The sequence below is a fragment of the Gekko japonicus genome, unplaced genomic scaffold (assembly GCF_001447785.1).
Source record: "Gekko japonicus isolate JY-2015 unplaced genomic scaffold, Gekko_japonicus_V1.1 scaffold687, whole genome shotgun sequence".
NCBI lineage: Eukaryota > Metazoa > Chordata > Lepidosauria > Squamata > Gekkonidae > Gekko > Gekko japonicus.
This window is the reverse complement of record NW_015161424.1, coordinates 318,097-333,455: the sequence shown is the minus strand read 5'-3', so window position 1 is coordinate 333,455 and position 15,359 is coordinate 318,097. Positions and strand designations below refer to the sequence as shown.

General features: G+C 41.7%; 1 protein-coding gene across 3 annotated transcripts in view; it reads left to right on the top strand.

Annotated features, from left to right (window-relative positions):
* Positions 1–15,359, top strand: part of IMMP1L (inner mitochondrial membrane peptidase subunit 1) — a 69,751-nt gene that overhangs the window by 2,310 nt on the left and 52,082 nt on the right. For all 3 annotated transcript variants that reach the window (XM_015428500.1, XM_015428511.1, XM_015428505.1), the window contains exon 2: positions 7,960–8,070. The gene's annotated coding sequence lies outside the window, so the exon portion shown is untranslated. The remainder of the gene's footprint in view (positions 1–7,959; positions 8,071–15,359) is intronic.

Below are 15,359 nucleotides of genomic sequence, written 5' to 3'. Positions count from 1 at the left end.
GAGGGGGCAATGAAGTGTGTGTGTAGTGGATTCTATATTCTATATCTTTTAGAGAGCAAGGACAAAGTCTGTCTACATATGGTATCTGGCGGTACCTCCCTAAAAGCACCTCTGATGGAGGAACATTAAAGCGTGTAAGCATGTATGCTCTGTGATGATGTGGGGCTGTTAAACTTGACAGATACTTCGCAGTAGAACCCATGTCAAAAGTCCCCAACCTGCTTGGGGAGCATCTGGTATTAAAATTATACAAAAATAAAATTTTATAATATCGAAAAGACTTCCATTATTACAATGCAGATATCCTCAAAGAATACGGCTGAATAAATATACAGCAATAGCAAAAATGTTTAGCGTTCACTAAGGATATGCTTAGAGAAAGAAGAGAAGAATGATTCCAATCAAAGGTTCTTGTAGTTTCCTTCACACGACAGCTAGCTGTGGCTTATCGCATTCCACCCAAGCTTCTTCAAAAATTGAACCATACTGTCAAGTGCTTCAGAAATAAGGCTCAAACAGTATTCAAAAACTGGCATACAGCTCCCAAATTCAGATCATTTGCATTGTAATAATGGAAAAGTTTTTTTGATATTATAAAATATTCCTTTTGCATAATTTTCATTCATTTTGAATATCATTGTGAATCGTTTTCCATACAGTCTAGCTTCTGAGATCTAACAAGAGCCGTCTGGGCCATCCAGGACAGGGCCCTGACCCTTTGGTAGACGTTTAATGTATAGAAATTGACAACTGATGTTTTTCATGCTATGGAGGTAAATAATGTTACCTCATAAATAATATACCATGGAGCCTCTGTTAAAGGAACAGTATGCTTTTCTCCAGGCAGCTGGCAACCCTACCCAGGCCCGGCAAGTTGTGTGGTGGCTTCCATGTATGCAGATGGGGGCAGTGCTCCCTCTAAGCTGCGCATGAGTGGCTGTTCATTAACACAGGAAGCCCCGTTCAGCGGCAGTCTGGAGTTGTGCATGGTTTTGCACTGCCCATTGTCCATTTTAAGATTGCAGCAGTTACATTCTGCTCAGGATGTGAAGAGCTCTGCTCAGTAGGGGGGTAAAAAATACAGGGTTTCTGCCTGCTTGTTTTTCGTACCTTGCCTCATGCTTACCTGCCTTGTACCTGCCTTGACTCTTGTCTGCTTGCCTATGGCCTGCCTGCTCACCTTAATCCCTGCTGCTTGTCTCCAGAAGACTGTTGCATGTTGGCTGCAAAACAGAACAACAACACAAACTAACGTGCAGACAACAACACAAACTAACGTGCAGAATTTTTCATCCAGCCTAATGAAATGTTCTAGTGAGCTTAAAAGCTTGCATATTGTTTAGTGTGGTTTTGGTTGTTCTTAAGAAAAGGTATCACATGCTTCTTTTTTGTAGCTCTAGAAATGATGTAGACCTGGTAGAGTGCAGTTTACCCCTTAAAATGGATACCAGTTTAAATTGTTGTTTGGCAAAGAAGCCATGTAGCTGACCAATATTGGGCCCATATTGTATCACATCCTACATGTTGGATTTCAATTATCCTCAGTCCCCTGATAGACCATGGTCAGGAAGTGGACTCTCTGAGGTATCATAGAGAACCTTTTTCTGTCTAAAGGGTGGCCTACTGCACTGTTACAGCTTGTTGTGTTAATTAATTTAAAGTGGTCACAGTGAGATGCTTTTAAGATGTGCAGTGCTTCTGAACTCCTGAACCAGGGCTTGCTTCTAGCTTGAACATTAAGGCCCCTGCCACACGGCAGGGGATAAGTCGCTCAAAGCGCGGCTTTTAAAAGCCGCACCAAAGTTGAGACGCCGCGGCGGGATCCCACGATCTCCTGGGCCGCGGCACCTTTTCTCCCCGGCACGATCAGATGCCGAGGAGAAAACACAGTTCAGAGCCTGCCGAACTGCGCATGTCAGAGCATACGCAGTTCGGCTAGGAGCCGGGGATGAGCCGGCGCAAAGACGCGCCGGCGATCCGAAGGCCTGGCTTGCGGCGCTTCAATCAGAAGAACCACCCAGGTAGGTGGTTCTTTTTGGTGCGGGTTTTCGGCCGGGAGAGACGGATCGGAGACGGGCAGGCAACAATTCCCAGATGTTGCCGTGGGATCGTGCCCGTTTGATCCGCCCCCATTCTGTATCACTCCCGGACCAAACCCCCTCGTCTGAACAGGACCTATGTGTGCCTTCTGTTAAGATTACTACAAGGATAAAAATAAATTAGTTTTAAGTTTGATAGGACAGGAAGTATTGCATATATTTCAATTTCCCCCAAATTTTCCATTTTTGCCACCTCTGAAGTAAATGAAGGGGGGGGGGGAGCCCAGTTTTTCCCCTGTGGCTTTAAAAGCTTCAGAAATTTTGCTTATACCCAAATACTGAACACAAGTCTGTGATTGCTACTCTATAATGATCTGTTTAAAGTTGCACAGACAACCCTTGGTGAAGTTTGATTATGCCAGTTGGCCTACTTGAAGTCATTTTCTGTGGAAGCAAAATGTGTATGACTGCTTAAGACTGCCAGCTCTCCATTCTCCTCACTAGTTTTTCTTTGGCATTTGTAATTATTTGAAAAGCTACTGGAATTATACTTAAAATTGATCATTATGTGGAAATAGTATATAGGGATGGGGGAGAAGTTGACCAGGTAGCAACTACTGTTTGTTGGAACAGAACAGGTAACTGAATTCCATGCAGCATGAATGTTGAGTAAAAAAAAAAAGTTCCACTAAAATCAGTGAGCTAGACTGGAAGCCATGCTGTGTATGCCCCTGAAAAAGCAAAGTATAAAACTATGTCTCCATTTTTCTTCACTATAGTTTAAATTACTGATGTTGTTTCTAAACTGGTTCACTATTTGTTCTCCATTTAACTTCTTTATATAGTTGGTCTGTCAACTGACTCATTATCACATATCTAAACATAAGAAAAATTTATTATGTTTTTGTTACATAATTTTAAAATTAATGTTTTAAAATATTTTACTGTTTTTAAGACACAGTTCTTGGACCTGTAAAGTTGTGACATTCATGACGAACTCTTGGAATCTGACAAGCCTTTGATAGTAGGCATAATTTTGTACACTCTTTTCATTTTCAGGTGTTTGTTAATAATAATTGTTCAATGGAAAACATAGAAACAACTGATCATTTGAGGAGAAAGATCAGTCAAATTTATAAATTGTAAAGCAGTGATGAAACTAGTATACTGATTTTACTTTGTGTGGAATGCTGTTTGTTTCTGAATTGTTTCAAACAGAAGAGTGGAACAGTGACAACATTTTAAAGATTATTTTCAGTTGTGGGCAAGTGTAGGATTTTGAGCGTTGATGCCACACCCTTAGCATCCCACACATGATATCAGTAATAGCTATTCACATTTTTGTTCAGAAACAAAACATACTGGAAATCTGAATGGCCACAGAATGTGTTGCAAACTATTCACTGCATGTATAACAGGGTGGCAAAATTGTGCTTGCCTGTCCCAGCGCTATTTCCCTCTATACTTGCCATAGCATCTCATTGATAGTCTTTAGCACCTACTTTTGAGAGGGAAAGGATTACACATTATATGTTTGCAAATATATTTTGATCTGATGGTTGTTGTATGTAGTTTTTAAATATACTTTGTTTTTAAGTGCATATTTTAAATTGTACCTAAAGTAAAACTGTAATTTCAGCAGCACATATAGTTTGACTATTCAGAAATAGCATTTTTAGTTTTCGGTAACAAACTATGATGGATATTAGAATATTAGGGTTGCCAGCCTCCAGGTGGGACCTGAAGATCTCCCACTTTTACAACTGATCTCCAGCTGACAGAGATCAGCTCCCCTGGAGAAAATGGCTGCTTTGAAGGGTAGACTCTATGGCATTGTACCATGCTGAGGCCCCTCCCCTCCCCAAACCCCACCCTCTCCTGGATCCATCCCCAAAGTCTCCAGGTATTTTCCAACCCAGACCTGGCAACTCTACAGAATATTCCAGAGAATTAGGTAAGGGACATGGATTCTGTTTCACTTTCATTTAAAACTATACTAGAAGAGAAAAGATGGCAATCGTATAAAATCAATACAATAACAACTTGTGACCAGCCACCAGTCTGCATGCACTTTATTGGAGTCTCCAGGAGGCTTGATAAATATCTTGTTTGTGCTGCTTACTTGGGCTGTAAAACAGAAGTGTTGTCAGGCATGACCACAGTTCTTGGCTTGTGGGCTGAATTTGGTTTGGTTGGTAATACTTATGCAGGCTTACTGCAGACTTACTTGACCCTCAGGCCTTTCTAGGAGAACCAGATTTAAATATGGTTCACTAATGGGTATTTTTAGTTAGCATTTAGTTTCCTTCCAAGTTAAAGCATTCAGGGTTGAAACATATCTGAAATATCAGTGTTTTAAAAGTTGAAGTGACACAGAAAATAAAATTGTTTGGGTTTGCATAGTTATGCACCACCTCAGCCTTGTAAATGCAGGCCTGGTTTGCACATGCAGGAGAATAAGGTGGTAGAATGTTGAAGTGTCAGTATGGACTGCACCATCAAGACTACTGGTGATGGATTTCAGTTCTGTATGTCCCTCCACATTAAAAAAAAATTCCATGCAAATAGAAAATAAGTACAGCATGAAGAAAGCTTTCTATATTGCTTGCTGTGTCAATTTTCTATGTGCAGAGTTTTTAACACAGGAGAATATTCCAAAATGTATTCCTTCACCCACAGTCTGACATGGTGCAGTTCATTGTACCACCTCAGCATTTTACTAGTTAATCTGCTTGCATGTGTAAAGCAGGCCTCAGAGGTGGCTTCTTCTGTTACTAATAGGGACAATGGAGTGGAGAAGCTTTGTGGCGAGGGGGGAGGGGATTTAACTTTTTCCTCACATACCAATTTTTCTCTGCTGCCTAGCTGTGTGTGGCAAGCCTATGCTTGTTTATTTAGGAGACTTCTATGCCACCTCAATGTAACTTACAAAGTTAAAATGTAATAAAAACATAAAACACCCTAAAAATAATAAGCAATCAATAAACCATTAAAAACTCAGCCAGAAAATGCAAACAACATAAAACATTTAGTGGGCTCAAAATGGACTCTAAAAGCAATTTTAAAAGAGCAACCTCTTAATTAAAACCGTTGATAAATATTTTCCCCTGGTGTCTAAAAGTATAGGCTAAATGCCAGGCAAGCCTCCAGAGGAAGGGCATTCCACAGACAAAGTGTTACTACTGAAAAAAATGCTGCTTCTGGTTGCCACCCACTTTGCCTCTGATAGCAGATGCACAGAGCTAATAAGAAGGTTCTTAACTAGTTGGCTGGGCAATATGGGAGGAAGTGGTTTTTCAAGTCCCCAAGCCTTTTAGGGTCTTAAAGGCACTTTGAATTGTGCCCATAAGTAAATGGGCAACCGCTACAAATTTTTCAGGACATGGGTGATAGGAATCTCATCCCCGAAGGTAGCCTAGTTACAACAGTTTGAATCAGCTGGTTTCTGGACTGTTTTCAAAGGCAGTCCTGTATAGCATGCAATACAGTAATCTAACCTGAATGTGGTCAAAGCATGGATCACTGTGATCAGATCATGCTTTTCATGAATGGTTGTAGCTGGTTGTGTCAGTTGAAGTACTACATTCTATGGAAGCACCATGGAACAGACCTGAGACTCCAAATGTAGGCTAGGATCCAGCAGTACCACCAAGATACTATTCTGTCTGCTCAGGGAGAATACAGCCCTCTTCAGGACAGACAGACTCCGCTATTCTTGAGCAGTTTTATTGACCACCAGGACCTCAGGCTTGTGAGAAGAAGATAGGGGCTACACCCCATCTCATTGTCAGGTTGACAGGTGCCCCGCCCCATGATGTAGGGCTGCTGGGTGGGCGGCAAGAGGGGCAGCCACAGCCTCTCTCGCCTGTCCCTGTGGCCAGCCTGGGGTACAGAGGAAGGTGGGTCCATGCATGGGGGTCCCCTGGCTCTGTCTTTTTAGAAACGCCGTCTAAGCTTAGGCTTTGGCGTTTACAGAGTCTGTGAATAGTAGAACTTTTCCCTTTGCAGCGGCAAACAAACTGCTTTTGGCTCTGGGTCTGCCTGGGAGTTACAGAGGGCATGTCTGTGAGGAGGAGGGGGCTCTCTCTCTCTGGGTGGGAGGCTCTCTGGAGCCATCCACGAGACCCCTGAGGGGCAGTCTGCGCTAAGACAGAGCTCTCTCTCAGGGGGGGCATCTCCCGGGGGGGCCAAGAGACCCTGGACAGTCTGCACTAAGCATGGCACACCTCTAAGACAATTGCCACATACAGCACTCATTCACAGTAAAAAGCACCTTTCACAGTTTTCAGAAAACCCCCAGCCACAAAAAGACCACCCTTTGCCCCCAAAACACGTTTCAAAGCATCACGCCACCCAGGGGGGCGGGGCAGCCTGTGGCTGCCCCTCTTGCCGCCCTCCCAGCACCCCTACGTCATGGGACGGGGCACCTGTCAACCTGACGATGAGATGGGGTGTAGCCCCTATCTTCTTCTCTTGTGTGGACTGAGCTTTGGCTTATTGGCCCTCATCAACCCAGAAACTTCTCCAGCTGAGCAACCATTTCCCACTCAGGCACCTTGCTCAAAAAAGGGATGTTGGCCACCTGACATTTAGGAAAGGGGACACTCTACAGGTCAACTAGGACTGCAACTGGAGCACCAGCCTTGTTGTCTAGAAACCTAAGTATAATAGATTCACATAAATTATTTAGTGTTTCCCCAGTTGAATATAGTCTTTGAAAGGTATAGAATTGCTGAACTGACTAAAATTTCTAAGCTTCCCACTTTAAAAAAATCTACATTCACAGCTCAGGGATGAATATAGTTGTAGGCAGCAGTTCTACAACTTCTTATAAGCCCAGATTCCCAAATCTCCATTTTAAAATTTTCAAAATATTTTGTTGTCTGATAACTTCTGATGTACAAAATTAGAGTTAAATGAGTGACATGGGCATCGATTTAAATGAAAATGAATATGGGCAAGCGTAAAGTCAGACAGCAACTAGATACAAATTTTATAAATAACTTCAGTGTGATTTGATATTTTGCTTTTCATATAGTATAGTTCATAAATGCAGATATGGATTTTGATAGAAAATTACACAGCTTATTTTCAAAGAACTGTATTTATTTGATTACTTTCATTACTGTTTCCCCCACTGGAGAAGAGAGGTAGATAATTAGAAATCTGCACTGTCATCAGTTACATTTCTCTTTTAAATAATCTTCTTAGTGGTGTCTGTCTTTTATATGCAAAAGCCTCTTCTTTCATCAGTTCTGGAATGTGGTGGTATTGGATTGTGCCGATTAAAGTTTAGCGTTACTAAATCAAATTAGCTGTTGTGTCACCTGACTAGAGTGGGTACTACTCATGTGATGCAGTTTCCTTTGGTGTAAATACTGTGAACTCAAACAAGGTAGATGGCCTTTTAAGACGATCCTAAGCATCTCACAGCATGGTTCAGGTACTGTGGCACAAAAGAGATTGCTTCATTTTCTTTCTTTGCTCATGCCAGAATGGGATGAGCTTTCAAAATCTAGTATCTTCAGGCCAGAAGCCAACAACTGGAAAGCACATTTCATCCTGCTGGTTCAGTAACTGAAAGGCTGATTTTAATTCTGTCTTGGACCCAGATCCCATATGTTTGTACCCTGTGGCCCTGGATCAACATTCTTTCACACATGATCTATATTATACCATTTTCTGTGTTGTTTCACTAGTACTGGTTGAACCAGTTCTTCCAGAGTCTTTATTTGCTAGTGGTGTGAGTCTTAAGGCTGAAGAATGCTTTCTTTTAAATTGTATTTTCTGTAGAAAAATATATGCACTAGTGTAACTGTTAGATACGAATCTAATTCAGTATGACCAGAGCTAGTACGCAATCTGCTGTGGAAAATGGGCAGTTCCCTGTACATAACTCATGTTTTCTGTCCCACTGCAGATGCTATGGATTATGGCCATGTTGTACAAATAATGGATGCTATTATGGAGATGGATCTTCCAGGGAGTCAACCCAGAGGGAAACAGAAAGTATAGTTTAAAAGGATCCTTGGTGAGTAAGGCTGCTAGAATGAAATAAATGCACTCTTATTTTTTTCATGATCATGGTAGAATCCCCAGGTAGCTCAAGTTAGCCAAAAATTCACATCTGATTTTAATAGAAGTAGAAAATCAGAAATGTTGATCTTGGAAATGTATCTTCAGAATGAGCCAGATCTTTACATATTATCAAATGGAATGTATCCCATTAAATTCTCCGTTAGGTTATGTTGCAGAGTTCTCATACATTGAACTCTGTCTTATTTTATTGCTTTCTGTATATTTTAAGAATCATCTTACATAATTCTCCTAGACAACAAAGATCATAGAAGGTAGACCTTTTGCTTCTATGTCCCATTGCAGAGAACAAAAAAGGTGCCTTGAGAGTTAGGTTCTGAGACTGTTCCTGGATTTGTGGTACTACTGTGTATAGTTACAACAAGTGTTTAAAAAATTTATTCTCATAGTTATATGAAACAGGCCACTGTGAACTAAAGAAGTGCAACTCAGTCATGCTTCCTTTTGTATCAGACAACAGTTTTTAATACTAGAAAAAGGGAGGTAATGGGCAATGTCTTAGGACAAGGGATGCTTATTATAATTGTATCTATAGCTATTGAACCCCAATCCTTTTTTAACTGGAAGAAGCAAAAGATACTGCACTACGATTGCCAGGTCGAACTTGGGAATTATCTGAAGACTTTGGGGGTGGATCCAGGAGACTAAGGTGGAGCCAGGAGACTTTGGGGGTGGAGTCAGGAGAAAGGATGTGAAATCACTTTTGTGATGTCACATCACATGATGTCACTTCCAGATCAAAGGTCAAGTGATGCCCCTTCCCAAACCCCTCCCCTTCTGGGGTCACTTCCAGCACACTGCACCAAACCCCCACCTCTTCCCGTAATGTCACTTTCTGGGCACTTCCCCCCCAAACCCGCCTCTTCCTCTGAAGTCACTTCCTTCTTTCAAAATTCAAATTTAAATAACACAAATTTAAATGCCACAAGGGGGGCTGTCCTCCAGATGGTAAATCAGGCCATTTAGTCCAACCCCCTGCTCAGTGCAGGATCAGCCTAGAGCATCCCTGACAAGTGTTTGTCCAGACGCTGCTGAAAGACTACCAGTGAGGGGGAACTCACCGCCCCCATAGGTAGCTGATTCCACTGTTGCACAACTCAGGCAGTAGGTGATGTGAAAGATCTCTGCCTGAGACCTTGGAGAGCCACTGCCAGTCTGTGTAGGCAATACTGACCTCAATGGACTGATGGTCTGATTCAGGAGAAAGACAGCTGTATGTGTTAGCACAGGGCGAAGTGGTCAGCAATTCCCCTTTGCTTGTAGAAAACAGGGCATTAATGCTTTTATATTCTAGAAATCTGACAAAGGAGTACAATCTAATATGCTATCGATGTGATAAATGATACTTTATGGTGTTACAGCAACAAAAAAAGACCATCTAGGAAAAATATTTTTTCTATGACTTCAAGGTTTCCAAAACTGTTACATCTCTAACAAGATGCCAACTATTTCCCAATATACACTCAAGCAACATACTCACAGGACCTAATGACAGTATTGTCTCCGTATCATTCATTCATTTTCCAAAGTAATATATCCCATAAGGAATCAACACAATGCCTTTCTGCTATCTACCTTGGACAAATAGGTCGCTGCCTATGGAAAATAATAAATGGATGCAAATCTGACATTAGAAATCATGATATTCACCAATGAGTGGGGGAACGTTTCAGTCTTCCTCAACAAAGCACTGCTACCATGAAATCTGCCATCCTTCAATAAAATAACTTCAAAGAGAGACTCCAATGTGAAACTCTTGAAGCAGAATTCATTAAGAAGTTTCATAGTATCTGGCCAGGGTCAGCCATCAAATGAGAGTGGAACAGAGAGAAGGGAAGGAAAGGACTGCAGGAATATGATGAGAAAGAGAGTGTGATTGAACAGAGTGGATAATCCTGGCCTTAACAGGAGATCAGAGACATGTTGCTGAAGATTCTTTGAATAATGAGATGTAGCAGGATAGAAGGAAATTGCAGAGCAGAAATTTGGAAGGGTCACGATCTGTCTACACATGCTGAATACTATACTTTCAATCCATTTTCAATGCACTTTAACAATAACTTGCAAGTGGATTTTGCCATTTCAGTAAAATCCAGTTGTGAAGTGCATTGAAAGTACCGTATTTTTTGGACCATAAGACTCACTTTTTCTTCCAAAAAAAGTGGGAGGAAAAGTGAGTGCGTCTTATGGACCGAAGGTTTAGAATATTTTTTCCCCTGTTTTCCTCCTTTAAAAACTAGGTGCGTCTTAAGGTCAGGTGCGTCTTATGGTCCGAAAAATACGGTACATTGTTCAGTATGTGTGAAAGCAGTAAATGCCTCAAAAGTATTCAGCTGCTTGAAGAGAAATAGCCAGCAGAGGAACATTATATCAGAAGACTGGGTAAAAAATGCATCAAATATGGGGATAAGCTTAAGGCAGAAACCACGAAGTCCAAAGAGGAGACAGAAGAGGGGACCAAACTCATGGAAAACCCACTGAAACCAGTGGCAAAGGACATGGTGTGTGTGTTGGTAGAACACAATGCTGGAAAAAATCCAGGATGTGAATTATCATTACAATAGAGCAATATTCGAAATGGTGCAGATCCAGTTGGAGCAGAGAAGTCACACAGAGATGTGTTCTCAGGGAAAGTAAAAAACTGGTGGTGGAGGAGGACTAAACAGTCCTGAGCTTTGAAGGAGCAGATTAGAGAATGAAAGTTGGAATGAGGTAGCATGGCTGATACTGAACTCTCAAAATGAGTAATTAAAGTTTGGGAGGGGGGAAGAAAAGAAGCTATGGAACTGTAACCGGGCGGGGAGGTGGTGAACTTCGAAAGTCCAGAAGTTGGAGGAGTAAACAGGATTGCCAACCTCCAGGTGGGACCTGGAGATCTCCCAGAATTAGAACCGATCTCCAAGTGACAGAGATCAGTTCCCCTGGAGGAAATTGATGCTTTGGAGGATTGACTCTTTGGCATTATATACCATTGAAGTCTCACCCCTTCCCCAAACCCCTCTCTCCCCAGGCTCTACCCCCCAAATCTCCAAGTATCTCCAACCAGAGCTGGCAACTCTGGGAAGCCCTGGCAGACCCTGGAAAGGCAGAGATGCAACCCACTGCCTCCAAGGACTAGATATAGGGGGCAGAGAAGGAGAGATTTCCAAAAAGAAAGGGGGAGAAGGGTGGTTGCTCCAAAGCCAAGAACAGTCCAGGATCAAGCAGCCATTCCAAAGAAGTGCTGAAGGGGAAAGGAGAGTGATGTGGGGGGTGAGGGGGAGGTAAGCTTCTCTGGCAGCAAGGGGCCTGACCACCACCCCCATCTCCGAGGGCAAACTAAGTGACCCCCCCTGCCATCACTACCACCCCAAGAGCATGGCCGTAGGTCAGCTCACACTCTCCCCCACTCATCCCTGCATCCTCCTCCCCCCAGAAGCAAAACACAGCTTGGACATGCCCCCAATGGTGAAGTGAAGCTCGCATCCACCCACGAAGGCTCTGAAAACTGACAGCAAAGCAAAGCATTAGCAGCCCACCCGCCTACTCCACCCACCCGTAGAGCATGGCCACAGATCGACTGGCTCCTAGTCCCCTGGCCCCAACAAAGCTACCCAGTGGCAAGCGGCCCGACTGCCCCCCCCAACCCTGATGGGTCAGCAAACTAAGCAAAGTGCAGGCCTTGGCAATCCCCTATGCCCGCCCGGAGTCCCAGCTCTTCTTGGCAATGGTAAGTGCCTGACTGCCTGCACTCACCAAGGCAATGACAGCTCCCAAAAGTGTGGCAGCCAGTATGTGCTGCTGCCACATGGCCCGGGTGGCAGGAATGGTCGCCCAGCGCTGCTGCTGCTCACCTCGGCCTGTGGGCTTGGGTCGACTCAGAAGGAGAGATGCAGCAGCAACCAGCAAGCAGATTGCCCATGGCTCACCAAATGAGGGTTGCTGGGAGTGAGTGAAACTATGGAAATGAGGTGAGCAATGGAGCCCATCCTTGGAGCCAGAAGGTGCCTGCTGGCGGCCAGTCAGAGACCTGTGCGGTGCATTGGCTGAGGGCTGCGCTGGTGGGGAAAATCAAGGATGTGAGCTAGTGCACTGTAAGGGGAACTTAGCGGCATGGTTCCTTGGAGGCCTCCGGCTGTGGCATTCTGGCGCTCTAGCCTTCTTCTCTATGGCTTCCGCCATTTTGTACCCCGCTGGCCAATTCTGGAAAAACAGGGCTGGGGATCTCAAATCTTGGAATTCCCCACTTCCAGCGGGAGGCTGGCAACCCTGTATTGCACAGGAAAGTTTTTGACGTTTCAGCATCTCAGTGGCTAGTCAAAATCAGCCTGCATATCAGTTTTGGTTGAAACACTAGATAAAAAAGGCATGACAAAAACAAGTTGTATGAGAACCTTAAAATGCTAAGCCCTTCCAGAGGAGACGTTGTTGGCATTGACAGTATAATAAGGGAACAGTGTAATGAAGCTACTTGGGTGACGTTGTTGAAAGCGGGCAGCAATATCCATTGCCAGCTACATTGTATGACATGACATTATTCATGTTAGCATTTATGGCTGCTTATTTAAAGAATATTCTCAATGCTTTCAGCTGTATTCACAACAGGACCCACAATCCTTCTGGCTACTCAACAGCAAGATGCCTTCCAAGTATTGATTAGTCTTGTGGAAGTTAATTCTTATGAGGGAACTTTCCTTCAGACGAATTACAGTCTCAGATTTAACAGAAACCTCTAACAATACTCTTTGTAGTTTAAAATAGTACTTGTACTTCTACAGAAGCCTAACTTATTCATAACCTTTGTGAAAATAAGCTAGGTCCAGAATATTTGCTTTCTATTGAGATGCGAATGAAAATAGCAAGACGTACACAGAAGAGTTTTTATCAACCGATTTATCTCGGAGAACAAGCCGTCAGTCCTATAAATAGTTACTTTTCTAAATGGGAACCAGTGCAGTGGTAGACTTTGTGAGGCATTTAAAAAAGCCAACAACCCTGAGTGAAATATATTTCCTGTACTATATTTCCTTTACTAATGGTTTGACTAGCAATTTGATGTACAATTATCTGCCATTATTCCACTGAAAATGGTTATTCTTCCATACCTTAGAAAAACAGGCTATAAAATTTTACTGCAGAACAGCACAGTTCATTATGGTAGTGGTTCTTTCCAAGGTTTACTGAGTTTGCGTTAGTAGTTAAGATAATATTTATAATTTGTTTCTGGTAGGAGTTACCTCCATTCTTTGCTGTGGACATTCAGAACCAAAAATAAGTTAAAACTTTTCTGAAGCAGCAATGCAGATAAAATATAGAAAAAATGAAAGAATGTAGAATACTTGAAATAATAAGTTTAAATGCAAACAAATGCTAGTAAGGCTGCAATCCTAAAACCAGTCACCTGGAAGTAAGCCTCATAGAAACTAGTAGGACCTACTTTTTAGTAAATATGTTAAATATATCATTGTAATGGCCAGTTTGGATTTCAAATTCTAGAAATGAGAAAATTCCAGAATCTAAAATGTTCATCCCCCCCTCCCCCCCAGACATTTGGCAAACCCACAGTTGAGGAATCATGCTGGTTTAAGAGCAAAAACAGCCTTTGACCTGATAATTAGTACTGATCAGCTTCCTAGTGGTTTAATTGCTGAAATCTGTTTCTTGTAACTAAATCTAGAAAGTGCTTGTTTTAAGTTACATTAGTAAATGAAATAAGGACTTAAAAGATTAATACTGTCTTATTAACATATTATCAAAGGTCCCAGTGAAATAATTTCCAGTGTTTAGATAAATTTATTGAGTGTTAAATATTGTTTATAATGTTTTGAAATAATAAAGTAAGATAGAAAATGATTCCTTATGAGTTATTATAATGTCTGTTTGTTTCTTTCTACAATTGGTGATGAAATACATTAAGTTAGGTATTATATTTTGTGTTTGTGTTACATTTTGAATTTTTTTAAAAAAAACCTAAAAAAGGGAAAACATGTCTATGTAACCTTTAATTTGGTCCTTGCAGATTGTAGTAGTTGTTTCTGATGGACATTTTGCTTCTGGAAGAAGATCTTTCCCTGCCTGCCTTCTATCCCAGCAGTTTTTTTGACCCCCAAAGGAGCATTGACTTGGGTCTACAGAACTCCCAGACAAGAAGCAGTGTGGGTTGGGGGGCTGTTCTCTGAGGAGCTCTCTGACTGGACTGCCTCTCCTGCTCCTCCTGTCAGTGGAATGTCCATGGGATAGGACCCCTGTGCTGTTTTCCCATAAATTCCCTTTGAGAAAGGGGAAGTGGTGAGGTTCTTGTTGTAATTAATTTAGTTTACTACCACAGGATACATAACAATCTTTTCTGCATCACTTTATGTTTTACGTTTTCTTTATTTGTGAAAGAGTGGATATGGTGATGATGAAAAATAGGGTCACTGTTAGTGTAAGGAGTCATTCACTAGTTCTACAAGTCTAACTGGAGGTATTTGAGATCATAGTTAGAATGTTCAAAACACAGTTTCTGTTTACTTTACTTTTAATCAAATACATGTATCCATGGATCAGAATGTGTTGTGCATGCTAGGAGCATCTGACTGAAAATAAGAAAATGTGATGCTCTTGTTTCCTTTGTTCATTAACATTTTGGGAAATGGTGACAGAGATCTTTGGAGTGGTATTTACTCCCAAACCATCAATCTTTACTTCTTCTTGGTATGTGAGGTTCTAGCCTCTCAAGCAAATGGAGTGAGAGACTTGCAAACAAAACTACATTTTGCTACATAACCCTGATTGTTTGAGGTCTGTCAATAGTCCTTTGCTGTAAGAGAAGCTGAGATCAGATGGTAAAAAAGTATGCAGTCATGTAATTGAACACTGTTAACAGAAGTTTCTTCATTTTCATGTTTATGACTATTTAACTTAGTGTTTTGCCCTTTTAAAATTAAGGATTACAGTAGTTAAGTACTGTATTAAACTAGGGGAAAAGTTGATTGCATTTGACATGACTTACAGAGGGCTTGATTATAGGGCCCATTAAACAATGAGAGTATGACCTCTAAATGTCACAAAACAGTGACTAGGGCTCAGTTGTCTTGGCTATGCAAAATACTCCTTTTTGTTGCTCTTATTAGGACATCATATTTTATCATTTTTATGTTTCTTTTAATTTTATTTCAAGCATTTAAAAACTGAACAAAAAGATTGTTTCCAGATACATTCATGGTATCATTTATGAGTGGAGCAACACATTAGCATTGAGTT